Source organism: Phyllobates terribilis, unplaced genomic scaffold (genome assembly GCF_046119375.1).
Source record: "Phyllobates terribilis strain yellow unplaced genomic scaffold, ASM4611937v1 Scaffold_82__1_contigs__length_6685932, whole genome shotgun sequence".
Lineage (NCBI taxonomy): Eukaryota > Metazoa > Chordata > Amphibia > Anura > Dendrobatidae > Phyllobates > Phyllobates terribilis.
In genome coordinates this window covers 5,998,495-6,015,844 of record NW_027362842.1, presented here as the reverse complement: position 1 = coordinate 6,015,844, position 17,350 = coordinate 5,998,495, and positions in this window count along the sequence as shown.

The following is a 17,350-nucleotide window of genomic DNA, read 5'->3' as shown; positions in this document are numbered from 1 at the left end:
TCTTCCACCTGCACCCAAAGCCTGTCTGGTCATGCCACAAGCTTTCTAACTGCGCAGAAGGGATCCTGCACACCTCCTTACTATGCTGGCAGTAGGGCTCAACGTCATCAGGCGGTTTTTACTTTGAAATGTCTGGGAAATGTGAGTCACACAGCTGAGGAGTTGTGGTCAGCTCTGGAGAACCAATTTCATGAATGGTTGTCTCCACTGGACCTGAAACCAGGGAAGGCCGCGTGCGACAATGCTGCAAACCTGGGTGCGGCCCTTCGCCGGGGCAATGTCACACACGTGCCTTGTATGGCTCACGTGTTGAACCTGGTTGTCCAGCAATTTTTAGCCCACTATCCCAGACTAGATGGCCTTCTGCAGAGGGCATGGTCGCTGTGTGCTCACTTCCGCCGTTCGCATCCCGCAGCTCAGCGACTTACATCTCTACAGAAGTCGTTGGGCCTGCCACTTCACCGGCTAAAATGTGATGTGCCTACCCAATGGAATTCAACTCTGCACATGTTGCAGCGACTGTGGCAGCACCGACAAGCCCTGTTGCAATACGTTCTGACGTATAGCCTGGGCCAACAAGATTCAGAGGTGGGGCAAATCACGCTGGAGGAGTGGTCTCAGATCAGGGACCTATGCACCCTTCTGCACAGTTTTGAAATGGCGACGAAGATGTTTAGTGCTGACGATGCCATTATCAGCATGACTATTCCGGTGATTTACATGCTGGAGCACATGTTAAACAGAATTCGGAGTCAGGTGGTGGCACAAGAGGAGGTGGAGGAAGTAGAGGAGGAGGAGTTGTATGCGGAAGAGCTAACATCTGCAAGGTCCAGACGGTCGGCAGCACCAAGGCGGCAGGCATGTGAGGGTGGGGGAGATGGTTTTACCAGGGCGCATGGTAGCAGCCAAACTAGTGAGGAAGGTGCAGGAGCCCAGGAAGAAGTGGAGGACGAACTGATGGAAGACTCATCAGATGAGGGAGACCTTGATCACATTTCTGTTGTGCGAGGTTGGGGGGAGAGGACAGAGGAAGGAAGCATGATTGTTACCTCGCCACCAACACAACAGGGACTTGGTGCTCCTGGATGCGCAACACACATGAGTGCCTTCTTGCTGCACTACCTACAACATGACCCTCGAATTGTGAGAATTAGAAATAATCCTGACTACTGGGTTGCCACACTGTTAGATCCCCGGTACAAAAGTAAATTTGCCGAAATTATTCCTGCCATAGAAAGGGATGCACGCATGCAGGAGTATCAGCAGAGACTGTTGCAGAATCTTACATGTGCTTTTCCACAAAACACCAGTGGTGCACGTAGTGAATCTCACAGTTCCAACTTGCCAACCGTGGGACCGTCAAGTGTTCAGCACTCAAACCGTAACAGAACCACAGTATCTGCTGGTAACATCAATTTTGCGGAATCATTTCACCACTTTTTTAGCCCATCCTTTGCAAGGCCACAGGAGACAAGAAGTCTGACACATAGTCAACGCCTAGAGACGATGGTACAGGAGTATCTCCAAGTAAACATTGAAGCCATGACTGTGTCACTGGACCCTTGTTCTTTTTGGGCTTCCAATCTGGATAAATGGCCGGAGCTAGCCAGTTACGCCTTGGAGATCTTGTCAAGCCCCTCAGCCAGCGTTCTGTCTGAACGTGTGTTCAGCGCTGCTGGTGGTGTGCTGACAGATAAGCGCACGCGGCTCTCCACTGATTATGTAGACAGACTCACGTTCATAAAGATGAACAAATTATGGATCCGAAACGACTTTTCTACCCCTGTGTCATCCTGGGGAGAGTAAAAGCTTGATGATTGGTTAAAATCACCCTACCAACCGTTTTAAGCTTTCAAATTACTAATCATGTTTATCTGTATCTTGGCTGGAAAATAATTTGGGCTTTGTAGCAGTGTGCAGCACTGATTCTATTAGGCCATCTATAATAAGCTCCACCAGATTTAAAATTACTAATCATGTTTATCTGTATCTTGGCTGGAAAATAATTTGGGCTTTGTAGCAGTGTGCAGCACTGATCCTATTAGGCCATCTATACTAAGCTCCACCAGATTTAAAATTAATAATAATTTTTAGCTGCATCTAGCCCGGAAAATAATTTTGGGGCTCCGAGATGCGCAAGACACATAAGTGCCTTCTTGCTGCACTACCTGCAACATGACCCTCATATTGTCAGAATTCGAAGTAATCATGACTACTGGGTTGCCACACTCTTAGATCCTCCAAACTTTTCGATCAACCTTTTCATTTTAATAAAGACCAAAAAAATGGTCATTTTTGAAATTATAAGCATTAGCAGGTTATTAGAAACTGAAATCAAACAGTTTTCAACTCAAAACTTTATTCTAGGTGATGTTACATTTTCACATAGGACCCCTTGTTCGAAAGGAGCTTCTGAACTCTCTCGTCCATTGAATTTGTCAGGTTTTGGATGGTTTCTGCTTCAATTGTTTTGCATGAGGACAGAATACCCTCCCAGAGGTGTTGTTTAGATGTGAACTGCCTCCCGCCATCATAGACACTCCTTTTGATGATGCTCCAGAGGTTCTGAATGGGGAGAGGTCAGGGGAGCATGGGGGTCATACCATAAGTTTGTCCCCTTTTATGCCCATATCAGCCAGAGATGCAGATGTTTTATGTGCAGCATGAGACGGGGCATTATCATGCAAAAAAATGATCTTGTTGTGAAATACACGGTTCTTCTTCTTGAACCATGGCAGGAAGTGCTGTTTGAGAAAATCCACATACATTATGGAGTTCATCTTTAGCGCCTTCAGGGATCCTAAAGGGGCCGACAATCTCTCTCCCCATGATTCCAGCCCAAAACATTACTCCACCTCCTCCTTGTTGGCGCTGTAGCCGTGTTTGCGTGGGGTGTCCATCAACCAGCCATCCTCCACTCCATCCATCTGGACCATCGAGCGCTGCACGGCACTCATCCGTGAACAAAACAGTTTTGAAATCAGTCTTCATGTAATGTTTAGCCCACTGGAGCCGTTTCTGCTTGTGTGAAGTGGATAGAGGAGGTCGACAGGATGGCGTATGCACAGCTGCAAACCTCTGAAGGACCCTGCATCTTGTTGTTCGGGGGACGTTGGAGGCACCAGCAGCTTCAAAAACTTGTCTGCTGCTATGACAAGGCTTTTTTGCCGCTGCTCTTTTAACCTGACGTAATTGCCTGTAGGAAAGAGTCCTCAATTTGCCCTTATCAGCACGCACACGTGTGTACTGTGAATCAGCTACATACTTCTTGATTGCCAAGACACTTCATCCTGATCATCGCACAATGTTGATTGTAGTCATGCCTTGACCTAAACACTCCACAATTTGTTGCTTCCCAGCAGCCGACACATCCTTTTTCTTTCCCATTTTGGCAGAAAATGTAGGCTGCTTAATAATGTGAGACAGCCTTCTTAAGTAGTCTTGCCTTTCATTGGACACACCTGCCAAACTAATTAGCACAGGTGTCTGCAATTGCTTACAGTGATATAAAGAGCCCTGACACACATCACCATCAATGAGTTTAACTGACAAACAAACAAATTCTTCCCTTATCACTCCTAAATACTTTTTGCATAATAATTTGGAACGCAGTGTACATGTGCTTTTCCACAAAACACCAGTGGTTCACGTAGTGAATCTTAGAGTTCTAACTTGCCAACCGTGGTCTGTATGGAGTTGTTCAATAAAGGGCCCAAAATTAAGATAACATAGATGGGAGAGGTCTCTATGAATAGGAATTCCTAAGTATTTAATACCCTGCGAGGGCCAGGCAAAGGGAAAGTTGGACTGGATGGAATCCTATATGGATTTGGGGAGGGAGACATCGAGGGCCTCAGACTTCGCTGCATTGATTTTAAAATTTGACCATGTAACAAAGTGATCTATTTAAGCCATAACAGCATGGATGGATATATGTGATTGAGTGATATATACTAGGACATCATCAGCAAATAGAGAGCACTTGTACTCGGTGCCTCCCACCTCAATCCACCTAATATTGGGGTTATGGCGAATTGATGAGAGCAGGTGCTCCGTCACTAGGATGTATAAGAGAGGGGACAGAGGACATCCCTGCCTTGTCCCATTGGTGATTGTGAAAGGTGATGAAAATGTTCTGATGCACCCCCTGGGCCTTGGGACACCCGGAGCCGGACCCTTTTTGGTGGATGCTGGTGGTTGTAGTCTTCGTGGCGGCGACCCGGTTCCGTGGATCAGGGTGGTCAAACCAGTGGCGGAATTATTTATGTGATTTTGATGTTTAAATGTCCGACTACGCCACCCGTGGATTGCGGTCAGAGTGAACCGCCGCTGCAGGGCAGACCGCTGAGGCTGGTGTTGTGGGTGCAGCAGAGCGTAGCATAACTCCCCACGGGAGGAGTATAGCCTCAGGGCAGTGTATGTGGAGGATGGGGGTGATGGTGCAGGGCAGCAGCAGTAACGACACGGAGTCAGTGATGCAGTCCAGGGCCTTTACTCACAGTTCTTATTATCCAGACCACGTCTGCAGGTAACGGCTGCCCACGTCGTACTGTGCTCACCAGGTGAGGGGCTCAGACAACTCCCAGATAACTTTGGAGCGCTTCACAGGACCCCCTTTGTGTGTCCTTTGTCTGGCCTTTCTTACCAACCCTTCTGTCCGGCTGCCTCGGGCCTCCTCTTGGTAAACTTGGCGCCAGTTTCCCTGACCCTATGTGGTGCCTTCCTAGCGGGTGTAGCGAGGGGCTGCGCCACATAAAATGTCAGAGCCTCCGGTTTCTAGCTGAGGGTCGTTTCCTGCCTCCACTAGTTTCGGGGACCGGTCTCCCCCTTTGGCCTGACCCCTCCACGCAGGTGGATTCGGGCGTGCGGTGGCGACTCGCCCGTCCGCACCCCTGGGATCCCTTCATTCCTCGTTCCTGGAGCCTTCTCCGCTCCTCTTCCTTCCTTCTCCCTCTTCCAGGCCTGGGCCTCTGTTACTAGGCCCGCCTCCGGAGCAGAGCTCTTGCAGAGCCCCTGCTCCCTGCCACTTCTGCTCAGACTTCTCTGCACTGAACTAAGATGGTGCCCACCTTTTATACTCCCTTCTCAATGCACCCAGGAACTGCTTCCTCCCTGCTCCTGCACTACAGGGTTCCCCTTCCTCAGTGTTCCCTCCCCCCACTCCAGCCAGGGACAGGGACTGTCGTGCCCATCTCAGAGGCATATTGGTCACCCTGCCCCACGGCAATGTGGTGTAATGCATGCAGGTGTCGGGTCCTGATCCAACGAGAGTTTCTAATTACAAATTTTTAACTGCATCTAGCCCAGGAAATACTTTGTGCCTAGTAGCAGTGTCTGCTAGTCAGCGGATTATCCCGGCTGTTAAGCAAGCTACACCACCTGTAGTTTGGACACTTAATTTTTTCAAAGGAAATGCTTCGGGACCACGGGATACTCAGTGAAGAGCATCAGGAGGCACCCCAAGGCATAGGGGCTGGGACTGGCAGTAGGATGCCTTGCGGTGAACAGCCGAGCTCGATCCTTATAAAAGCTTTTTGACTGCAGCAGGTTTAGTGGACGCTACTGGAGCTGGAATTACGCGGCTGCTGGCATGAGACTTGCCCTCCAAAAGATCCTTGTAAATGGATTTAAAGTGTATTCATTCAAATTAGAGAGACAATTTAAATTAAAAAGCTTAGAGCTGCCTCCACCACAGGGGGGCTCGCTCGACCCACCAGCGGACAGGCACCAGTATTGGGAGAGGGGGGCTGGCCGTCAGGGTTCACCGCGGCTCTGGCACAAACCCGGCGACACGGAGGTGGCACGGGCAGGAGCGGACTGAACGTGTAGGCTTCTCACTTTTTGGATTTTAGAAGGGCATGACATGCCTATATTTGTGTCTCCCCCTCCTTTTACTCCTCCACCTCTTTTCTTTTCGCATGACTATATGTACTTGTCACTTTTCCATGTGTTAGTTGTGTCTTCTGAGCAGTTTGTCAGCTTTTGGACACCTTTGAAGGTGTTTTCTATGTGTTTCTATGTGTTTTTGTTTGCCTGCCATTGGTTTTAATGGTGTTGGAAGGTGTTCGACGAACAGTTCGACGAACAGTTCGGCGAACACACGGGTGTTCGACGAACCGAACCGAACTCGAACACTACGGGGGTGGCTCAACACTAGTGAGAATGTGGACAGAGCAGGAGAAATTGCCGTCCGCACAGCAGGGGAACAGCTGACGTTACTGAACCCCAATAACACGGCAGCAAGTGTTGACTGTGCAGACGGCACTTCCGAGCGCCAACTGGCGGTGTTGGAGCTCAGGGATAATACTGAAAACAGAGGAGCCAGAGGTGTAATTGGAGCAACTTTAAAATCTGTAGTAGTAAGAATATGGACAGAGCAGGAGAAATTGCCGTCCGCACAGCAGGGGAACAGCTGACGTTACTGAACCCCAATAACACGGCAGCAAGTGTTGACTGTGCAGACGGCACTTCCGAGCGCCAACTGGCGGTGTTGGAGCTCAGGGATAATACTGAAAACAGAGGAGCCAGAGGTGTAATTGGAGCAACTTTAAAATCTGTAGTAGTGAGAATGTGGACAGAGCAGGAGAAATTGCCGTCCGCACAGCAGGGGAACAGCTGACGTTACTGAACCCCAATAACACGGCAGCAAGTGTTGACTGTGCAGACGGCACTTCCAAGTGCCAACTGGCGGTGTTGGAGCTCAGGGATTACAGTTCAGGTGGTAGAAACATGAACACAACAGGAGACCTGGATACTTTTGCCAACAATTATTTATTCTGGAAGAGGACTGGCAAATTCATGAGAGATCCAGGCCTTGTTCATTTTGAGAAAAGTAAGCCGGTCAACGTTGTCGGAGGATAGTCGCATGCGACGGTCTGTTAGTACACCACCTGCGGCACTAAAGACGCGTTCCGATAATACACTAGCAGCAGGGCAAGCTAGCACCTCCAATGCATACTGACTTAGCTCTGGCCATGTATCTAGCTTACAGACCCAAAACTTGAAGGGAGAAGAGCCGTCTGGGAGTACACTAAGAGGGCAAGACATGTAGTCTGTCACCATCTGACGGAAACGTTGCCTCCTGCTGACTGGAGCCGTCTGTGATGGTGTAGACATTTGTGGCGGCGGGGACACAAAACTTTGCCACATTTCGGCCATACTGGTCTTGCCTTATGCTGAGGCGCTGCTTCTGCTCCCTCTTTGTGCAGAGCTTCCTCCACTGCCTCGACGCACTGAGCTGCTTTGTAAAGCACTAGCAGCACTGCTCTCGGTTGGAATGGAGAACATGATGGAATGCACCAGTGCGTCTTGGTACTCCCGCATTTTACGCTCCCGGTTCAACGGTGTTATGAGGCTTTGTAAGTTGTCCCGGTAGCGAGGATCTAGGAGGGTGGACACCCAATAATCAGCCGTGTTGAGAATGTGGGCGATGCGGCGGTCGTTTCTCAGGCACTGCAGCATGAAATCAACCATGTGCTGCAGACTGCCAACTGGCCAAGAAACGCTGTCCCCTGCTTGAGGCGTGATCTCTGCCTGCTCTGCATCACCCCACCCTCGCTCTAGATACTGACTACTAGAGCATTGTGTACCTCCCTCCTCTGGACAGATGTCTTCCTCATCCATTGACTCCTCCTCATCCTCCTCACAAAGTGTCCCCTGCCTAGGCCTTTGTGAGGAACCACGTTGCGCAGACTGTAGAGAAGCAGATGGCATTTGTGACTCCTCATCCTCCACCTCTTCCAAAACCTCGTCCCTTAGTGCTTGCAGTGTTTTTTCAAGCAGGCAGATAAGGGGGATAGTCATGCTGACTAGTGCATCATCTGCACTCGCCATCCGCGTGGAATAATCGAAGGCACGCAAAACGTGACAAATGTCCTTCATAGAGGCCCACTCAGTGGTGGTGAAGTGTGAACGGCGCGCACTGCGACTTCTTTGCGCCTGCTGCAGCTGGTACTCCATTACTGCTGCCTGCTGCTCACACAACCTCTCCAACATATGTAACGTTGAATTCCACCTGGTGGGTAGGTCACATATGATGCGATGTTCCGGAAGACGTAATCGGCGCTGCAGAGCTGCAATGCGTGATCTTGCATTGCTGGAACGCCGCAAGTGAGCGCACTCTATGCGGACCTTGTGAAGCAGTGCATCAAGATCCGGATAGTCCCTCAAAAAACTCTGCACGACCAAGTTGAGCACATGTGCCAGACATGGGATGTGAGTGAGGTTGCCTAGGCCCAGAGCTGCCACCAGATTTCGGCCATTGTCACACACTACCATGCCTGGCTGGAGATTCGCTGGCACAAACCACACGTCGCTCTGCTGCTTGATGGCATTCCAGAGCTCCTGCGCTGTGTGGCTTCGATTCCCCAAAGAAATTAATTTTAATACAGCCTGTTGACGTTTGGCCACGGCTGTGCTCATATTGGTCACCATAACAGGTAACCGTTCACGGGTCGATGTGGAGGTAGACCGTGATGGCTCCTGCAGCGCTGATTCAGAGGAACTGGAGTATGAGGAGGAGTCAATGTGTACAGACTGGATTCCTGCAATCCTTGGAGTTGGCAGAACACGTATAGCGCCACTCTCAAGATCTGTACCCGGCTCCACAACATTTACCCAATGGGCAGTGAGGGAAAGGTATCGTCCCTGTCCATGCTTACTGGTCCACGCATCGGTGGTCAGGTGGACCTTGCTACTGACGGCGTTTTGTAGCGCATGTTTAATTTTTCCCTCCACATGATGTTGCAGGGCAGGGACGGCTTGCCTGCTGAAATAAAATCGGCTGGGCACGTTGTATTGTGGGACTGCCAATGCCATAAAGTTACGGAATGTGTCAGTCTCCAACAGCCTGAATGATAGCATTTCAAGGGCCAGTAGTTTAGCAATGCCAGCATTCAGAGCCTGTGCTCGGGGGTGGTTTGCCGAGTATGGGTGCCTTTTCTCCCATGCCTGTGCTAACGATGGCTGTAGACTGGCCTGGGAGTGTGAGGATGACTGGGAAAGTGGTGCTGTGGGTGGAATTACACTGTGTCTCTGTACAACAGTGCCAGAGATTCTTCCATGGCGATCCTGTGAGGAAGCCGAACCAGCTGTGTGTGAGCTGGAGGAAGAGGCTACAACACGAGCTGAAGAGGTGGTAGGTGGCGCTGTAGGTTGGCCTAGGTCTTCAGTGTGTTTTTGTAACTCCACCACGTGCTTGGTCCGCACATGTTTCCACATATTTGTGGTATTGAGGTTGCTGACACTTTTCCCTCTTTTCACCTTCTGATTACACAGCTTGCATTTGACAAAGCAAATGTCATCTGCAACTGTGTCAAAAAAGGACCAGGCACTGCAAGTCTTGGGAGCGCCCGCTTTGGATTTTGGAAGAGCCATGCTCCTAATGGGTGCCGAAGTGGAGGCTACAGTCAACCAAGTCTGCCCCCTCCCTCTCCCTCCTTTTTGGGCTGTTCGGGGAATCTCTTCCTCAGAGCTGCTCCCACCACCTTCCTGTCCCTCACGCCATGATGGGTCAAGGACCTCATCATCTACACCACCCTCTTCAAACAACTGCTTCTCCTGGGTAGTCTCGACAGCACAGTACGCACCAGAAAGTGGCACCTGAGTCTCATCATCAGATGCGTACTGAGGTGTGCTGCTGACCATAGGCACTGGCCCACCCGCCTCTTCAGATTCAGAGAGACAAAACGGTTGCGCATCACTGCATACTACCTCTTCTTCAAATTCTCGAATTCTGCTTGGCTGGCCCCCTCTTTCCAAGCCAAGAGATTCAGAGAACAGAAGTAGAGATGGCTCCTGTCCAGGGCTCTCTGACTGCCTGGGCAATTTGGCAGGTGGTGAAGAGACAGATGGGTGCTCTTCAGTGCTCAGGACCTGAGAGGATCTGGAACTAATTGAAGTCGATGCGTTAGCTGCCATCCATCCGACAACGGCTTCAATTTGGTCCTCGCGCAGCAGTGGGGTACGGCTAGCTCCTACAAAGCTGCGCATAAAGGACTGTTCCCTGGTAAAACTGGGGGATGCTGAGTCACTGGTGCCCGCAGCAGGCACAGAATCCCCACGTCCTCTCCCTGCAGGCACAGAATCCTCACGTCCTCTCCCTGCAGAAACTCCACGCCCACGCCCACGCCCACGACCACATGCCTTACTCCCTGCCTTCTTCATCTTGGTAGACTGTTAAAGATAGGCAGAAAAGTACTAAGGGCTTAGTGTGCTTATTCCTGAACAGCTGCTAACAGGTATAAGAAACACTAATTTTATAAAGTGTGGACTAGACTTTAATATGAGCTAATGTGGCCTACACAACTGTAAAGTGGAGTGTTTGGTGAACTTTATTTAGGTTTTTTTTGTCACAAAAAGACACTGGATGTGCCTAAAGATGTAATAACGATAGTATCACAAACTTTTTGTAGCTATTACAATGTAGGAAGGTAACCTACAATGCAATAGATGAGGCTGCAAAAAATAGGCTAATACTAATCTGGCTGGGGCTGCAGGGCCCAATGCTGCAGAAAGGCTCCTCTATCTACTCCTATATAGTGTGTTTGGAACCAATTTAGCTGAATACGGATGGAACCACCACACTAATAGGAGAAATCAGGAAAAATTATGAATTGGCAAAAAAGGACAATGTATGAGGCAGTGACACACACTGAGTGCACTACAACCAGACGTGGCTGAAGCACACACTACAGGGTGAGCTGCACTCACACACCAGACCTTGCAGACAGCGGTGAACAGTGCAGATGCAGAGCACTAGCGCTGCAAGACCAAAAAAATTTCTCTATCTACTCCTATATAGTGTGTTTGGAACAAATTTAGCTGAATACGGATGGAACCACCACACTAATAGGAGATATCAGGAAAAATTATGAATTGGCAAAAAAGGACAATGTATGAGGCAGTGACACACACTGAGTGCACTATAACCAGACGTGGCTGAAGCACACACTACAGGGTGAGCTGCACTCACACACAGAGACCTTGCAGAAAGCGGTGAACAGCACAGAGAACTGTGCACTAGCACTGCAAGGCACAGCGATTTATAAAGTAGCTTGGGTAAAGCAGAATAGACCCAATAGGTAGCTAAAACTGTCCCTCAGAACAACAGCGTCCTATCCCTAGCTGAATTCACAGCAGAGTGAGCTCAAAATGGCGGCGGCGGCTTTTATAGTGCATCATGACATCATTTCAGCAGCCAATCACAGCCATGCCATTAGTTAAGATGCCTACATGCCTAACAGGATGTGCCCACACTTCTTAGGATCCTCATTGGCTGAATAAAATGAAAATGGCTCATTGCATTATGGGAACTTCCGATTCCGGTATACGATATTGCAAAAGTATCGGAATTAAGTATCGGAATTCCGATACCGCGAATATCAGCCGATACCCGATATTTCAGTATCGGAATGCTCAACACTACTCACCTCACCTATATATCCCTTTTTTTCCCCCATACAAAACTTCCTTCCAAATCAGGTCCCTCGTATCTTCTGTTCACACACCCCATCACTGAGACTACTGTGTCTGTACTTGTTCACATACTAGTTGGTGGCTGGTTAATTTAGCATTATGTGATTACCCTTTTTATTACATTGATGGTTGACTGTACAGTACAAGGAATTGATATCATCCACCTTACGTGTCTCCCCCATTTCCTCATAGATTGTAAGCTTTCGAGCAGGGTCCTCTCTCCTCCTGGTATCTGGTGATTTATGGGATTATTGTTATTCTGTAATGTCTTTTATTGTCTGTACAAGTCTCCTCTAAAATGTAAAGTGCTGCGGAATATGTTGGCGCTATAGAAATAACAATTCTTATCATTTTTATTATTCATATCTTGCATGTATTTGCATGACCGATATCGTTACCAGCAACGTGCAAAATGATTAGATCAGGAAAAGGGAAGCGGCTTTTTGCCCGCTATAACTCACCAAGGAGGTCAACCCATCTCAAACCCTTGATACCTAGCCAAAAAAAAAAACTGTGGCAGAATCAACATTTTATATTAAGATTGGAACCGTCGGTACGCCCACTGCTCTTCTCTCAGCCCAATGGACAAACGAATGGCCCACCACGATCCAAATACACTTTCTCTTGAAGCCTAGAAAACAAAATTATCACAAAATTAAGTCCGGTCTAACATAAATGTGTCGGACTCCCATCTGCCTAAATGCTGAACAGAATCAATATCCAGAGCAAATCTCACGGCTTCCGTGGCTGCACCAATTCTAAATGAATGAGAGGAAACTGAGACATTTTCAATACCGACAAGGACTTCTTAAGAATATGATTAAAATGAAACTTAGTAACTAGTGATTTATCCAAATGAATAAGTAAAGGGCCGTCGAGATTAGGTCTAATAGCTAAAAATTCCATAAACCATTTAAAAGGGCAAAAGTTGTTATTTATTACTGACAACCACAACCAAACACCTTTACCTGATTGTTCGGTCTTAGAACGCCTAATCAAAGCCTAAAACCCCGCTGAGCCACAACAATGTCACCTGCAAAAATTCCTGAAGGCGAAAAACTACTTCAAAATGAGAAAAACGGACATCAACCAACAGTCAAATTAGTTTTGACAATAGATCCATTGTAACAAGAAGACGACCGTCGGTTGAAAATGACACTTTCTTAAGACCTTTCATAACTTTCTTTATCTGAAAGTAGCTGTTTATTGGTCTTAAGTCTAACAATTTTTGAAAAAAAAAATGCCACACCGTGTAAAATACGAGAGACTGAACAGTGAGAATAATTTAAATCAATGAGAAAGGAAACAAAAGCGAGGGCCTGAATCACGTCTGAACAAAAAATATTATTATTGGAATTCTGACAAAATTCAACCCATTTTCTCCAACAATTATTGTAATCCGACCAAGTTTTGTAAGAAATGGATCTTGGTATGAAATGAAAATCTATGCCAAGATCAGGTCCCACAAATGTTTGGGGCAGGCAGTTCCCTCTCAATCGGCCAACACCTGAAAATGACGCCATTGAAACTCATTTTTGAAACAAATTGCCCTTTTAACTAAATATTAAACTCCAGGCAAAACTAAGTGTCTGAGCAAATTTACAACACCTTTGTCTCCTGACTGGATGTGGATCCTCTTGTTTTTAAAAGAATTACCCCAAATGACCACTACCACAACGACCGGAAAAAGTTCCAACAGAATAAAATGACCTGAAATGGGGACCAAGACTCCACACACCAATGACCCGACCAAAAGCAACCAAAACCATGTGATTTTGAAGCGCCCGTAAAAAGAGAAATAGAGGTCTTCAAGATGAAAGGGGGCTGTACTGTATAATGCTACAACTACTACTACTACTTGCTACTGGCAAGCACGGCTGGTATGCAGACAGGTGGGCACTAGCAGGTTGGAGCGCAGACTGAATAGGGTCCAGTACAGACTGGGAAACGGGTTCAGAGCTGCAGATGAGGTAGTCAAGCAGAGAAAAGCGAAACCGCAGGTGCGGTGGACAAGGCTGAGCAGAGCGAAACCACAGGTGCGGTGGACAAGGTTGAGCAGAGCGAAACCGCAGGTGCGGTGGACAAGGCTGAGCAGAACGAAACCGCAGGTGCGGTGGACAAGGCTGAGCAGAGCGAAACCGCAGGTGCGGTGGACAAGGCAGAGAGGACAGGGCTCAGTTCACATGGAACAGACAGAAAAATGCAGGAAGATGGCTAGAACACAGGAGGAAGATACGGAGGAAGGGAAAAGGGACAAGCAGAACCAGATACACACAAGGTACTACACATGAAGTAGCGAGTGGACACAAAACTCACAAACAGAAGTACAGAGACAACGAGTTGGAGTTAGGTGCAGGTTCAGATACTGCCGGAAAAGGGAAGGTACAGACATAGAGACAAACAGGCTAGGAGAGTGTTCAGACAGGAACTGACACTGCAACAAGATACAGGAGCGATTCTGGGTATACGGCCCCCAGAGAGGCGGACAAACAGGCTAGGAGAGTGTTCAGACAGGAACTGACACTGCAACAAGATACAGGAGCGAGTCTGGGTATACAGCCCCCAGAGAGGCGGACAAACAGGCTAAGAGATAGTTCAGACAGGCCTGGGAATACAGCCCCCAGGTTAGCGGACAGGCAAGAAACAGAACAGGACCTGGCACATCAGAGGCAAGGAGCCCTCTGAAGGCAAGAGTTGCTCAGGCATCTACTACAGGGTGGAGTGGGTTTAAATATCCAGTGACTCACTGCAATAGGCTGGGGACGCATTAGGAGTGTGCCCACAGCGGCTATAAGAAACAGGAAGTAACCGGGCCGCCACCCTAAGCAGTCAGACCAGAGCATGCACACAGTAGAACAGGAGCACGACTTACAAACTGGACTGAAGGTTAAGATGCGATCTTGCATAGTGGGAGATGGTGCACTATGCAAGTACGCTGCCAGGTATTTTACAGTAACTAGTAATTTATCCAAATGAATAAGTAAAGGGCCGTCGAGATTAGGTCTAATAGCTAAAAAATCCATAAGCTCTTTAAAAGGACAAAGGTTGTTATTTATTACTGACAACCACAACCAAACACCTTTACCTGATTGTTCGGTCTTAGAACGCCTAATCAAAGCCTAAAACCCCGCTGAGCCATAACAATGTCACCTGCAAAAATTCCTGAAGGCGAAAATGTATTTTCTGAAACTCCCTCACCAATGCGCAGAGCGGCAAAAAAAAAATTATCAAAAAAATAGCTTTAAACAAACTACTTCAAAATGAGAAAAACAGACATCAACCAACACTCAAATTAGTTTTGACAATAGATCCATTTTAACAAGAAGACGACTGTCGGTTGAAAATGATACTTTCTTAAGACCTTTCATAACTTTCTTTATCTGAAAGTAGCTGTTTATTGGTCTTAAGTCTAACAATTTTTGAAAAAAAAAATGCTACACCGTGTAAAATACGAGAGACTGAACAGTGAGAATAATTTAAATCAATGAGAAAGGAAACAAAAGCGAGGGCCTGAATCACGTCTGAAGAAAAAATATTATTATTGGAATTCTGACAAAATTCAACCCATTTTCTCCAACAATTATTGTAATCCGACCAAGTTTTGTAAGAAATGGATCTTGGTATGAAATGAAAATCTATGCCAAGATCAGGTCCCACAAATATTTGGGGCAGGCGGTTCCCTCTCAATCGGCCAACACCTGAAAATGACGCCATTGAAACTCATTTTTGAAACAAATTGCCCTTTTAACTAAATATTAAACTCCAGGCAAAACTAAGTGTCTGAGCAAATTTACAACAATGCTGTTTTTCGAGCTTAAACAATTGTTCGCAAAAAAACCCCTCACCTTTGTCTCCTGACTGGATGCAGATCCTCTTGTTTTTAAAAGAATTGCCCCAAATGACCACTGCCACAACGACCGGAAAAAGTTCCAACAGAATAAAATGACCTGAAATGGGGACCAAGACTCCGCACACCAATGACCCGACCAAAAGCAACCAAAACCATGTGATTTTGAAGCTCCCGTAAAAAGAGAAATAGAGGTCTTCAAGATGAAAGGGGGCTGTACTGTATAATGCTACACCCGTTAAAACCTTTCAAAAAAGAAAACTGCAAGCACAGGTCATTTTTTTAAATCATTTCTTGATGTGGGACCTAGGAGGAGAAAGACCTTTTGTTGCAAAATACAGCCGTTTAGAAACAATCTTACCCATTGGGCAAAAGGCAGATTACCCAAAAAGAATTGCCAATCCTTTAAAGTCACTTTTTTTATAACGTAAGTGGCGGACTATAATAGCGATAATGTTGTCTAGCATCCTCGAAAGAAGAATATGAAACCTGAAAAGCCGATTTATCAATACATTTATTCAGAGAGGAAACCGCTGGAAAAGAACAATGATGAATGAGCCGAAAACTGTTGGGCTCCTTTTAAGGGACTACGCCCTAATGGCGAAACTCTCAAATTTGCATAAGGTGGTAGAAAACGGAACAGAAATTTTACCTTCATTTAACTCTACAAATAACTTTTCCCTAACAACCTCAGGATGATCGATAACTGATTTTAAATGTTTACACAAAAAACAACCTGAATCTTTAAAAGAAGAAATATAAAAACCCTCCGCAAAACCGTTAGCAACCAACACCGCTTTCTCCCTGTCTGGGAACAGTCCTGTAACATTCTTCGCCAATTCACTGGAGTCTGAGGTTTTCAGAATGAATTCTCTCGTATTTGGCTGCAGGACACCGGAGCCGCTAATCCTTTAAAAGTAACGGAAAACGGGGTGAGTACCGGCACAGAAGGCACATTCGTGCTTGTATCTGCAATTTTGCATCCATTTACAGGCTCAAACATTGAAAGCAAAGCATACCCCTTTTCTCATGCCAGTCGACGATGACGGCTCAGTAGGCTGTTGTCTAACAACATTTGGAATTCTGGGGTAGCATGAGGTTAATCCACAAGCCAACGCCTTTTACACCCCATTTTAGATTTTTGTGAACAGACACTTTTGACGGAATTGCTCGTCATAAGCAAACCAAGCCATACCGCCAAAATTTTTATATGCTTCTAGTCTATATGTTGGAACAAACCAATACACTTGTTAGGAAACCTCTCACCGGTTATGGATGCAAAAATACAGAAAGCTTGAACCTAGTGATGAGCGAGCACTAAAATGCTCGGGTACTCGGGTCTAGTGTTGAGCCACCCCCGTAGTGTTCGAGTTCGGTTCGGTTCGTCGAACACCCGTGTGTTCGCCGAACTGTTCGTCGAACTGTTCGTCGAACACCTTCGAACACCATTAAAACCAATGGCAGGCAAACAAAAACACATAGAAACACATAGAAAACACCTTCAAAGGTGTCCAAAAGCTGACAAACTGCTCAGAAGACACAACTAACACATGGAAAAGTGACAAGTACATATAGTCATGCGAAAAGAAAAGAGGTGGAGGAGTAAAAGGAGGGGGAGACACAGATATAGGCATGTCATGCCCTTCTAAAATCCAAAAAGTGAGAAGCCGACACGTTCAGTCCGCTCCTGCCTGTGCCACCTCCGTGTCGCCGGGTTTGTGCCAGAGCCGCGGTGAACCCTGACGGCCAGCCCCCCTCTCCCAATATTGGTGCCTGTCCGGTGGTGGGTCGAGCGAGCCCCCCTGTGGTGGAGGCAGCTCTAAGCTTTTTAATTTAAATTGTCTCTCTAATTTGAATGAATACACTTTAAATCCATTTACAAGGATCTATTGGAGGGCAAGTCTCATGCCAGCACCCGCGTAATTCCAGCTCCAGTAGCGTCCACTAAAGCTGCTGCAGTCAAAAAGCTTTTATAAGGATCGAGCTCGGCTGTCCACCGCAAGGCATCCTACCGCCAGTCCCAGCCCC